Below are 1,057 nucleotides of genomic sequence, written 5' to 3'. Positions count from 1 at the left end.
ATCTGCCTGGATCACACAGCTGGGATGCCTGATGTCTAATGTCTATCAGGATGTCTGACTCCAAATTTCACACTCTGAGCCCTAACTGGTTCACAATTTTCTCTCTTAGGGAAACAGGAAATAAGGCAACCTCTGAAGAGGAGAAGATGGAGAGGAATATGAGGGGAAAGGAGGATCAGAGGAACAAAGGGCTGCAGGTGGTAGGGAGTGAGTCTGGGTGGCCCTGGTGATTTGCCCTGGGCCTCCCAGAGGAACCCAACCTGTTGGGCAGGAGGGTCAGCTTACAGCCATTTGCACAACTCCAAGGGCAAATCAAGCAAGTGTGGCCACTGAAGCAATTTCAGCAGCAACTATGTGTGCTCTGCCTTTGGGTATCAGTGGGACTCTAGGTTGCAAGTGACAGAAAATTTAATCAAACCAGGCCAACAGAAAAATAGAATATATTGGCTCATGTAACTGAAAAGTACATGGCGGCAAGCAAGGCTGCTCCCACGTGCTCAAACATTGCTTTCCTCTGTGTTGTCTCCATTCTCAGGCAGGCACTCTTCCAGAAACATGGTGGTCAGCGACTCCAGGTTTATGTCCAATGCTCTCAGCAACTCCAGTGGAAAAAAGTGCCTCTCACAAGACTTCCAAAAGAAATTCTAGGACTGAGTGGCATTGGTTTTGACTAACCTAGCCCAGGTCAGGTGTTTGTCCCTGAACCAATCACTGTGTCTGGGTGGTGGGGAGGTGTGATACTCTGGCTCCTCCATATGTAGAACCTAGGTCGGCCCTACCTGAACAGTACGGATGGAGAGTTAGGGAGGGTGGGTCTCTGTATTAGTTTTCTAGGGCTCCCATAGCAAAATACCATTGGCTGGGTGGTTAAACAACAAAAATGTATTTTCTCACAGCTCTGGAGGCTGTAAGTTTGAGAGCAGTGTGCCAGCATGATTGGGCTCTGGTGAGGGCTCTCTTCCCAGCTTACAGATGGCCACCTTCTTCCTTTGTGCTCACATGGCTTTTCCTCAACTGTGCTGGGGATACATGGACAGCAAACAGGCATGGCCTTGCT

This window comes from Galeopterus variegatus, unplaced genomic scaffold, assembly GCF_000696425.1.
Source record: "Galeopterus variegatus unplaced genomic scaffold, G_variegatus-3.0.2 Scaffold9604, whole genome shotgun sequence".
NCBI lineage: Eukaryota > Metazoa > Chordata > Mammalia > Dermoptera > Cynocephalidae > Galeopterus > Galeopterus variegatus.
This window is presented reverse-complemented; position numbering follows the sequence as displayed.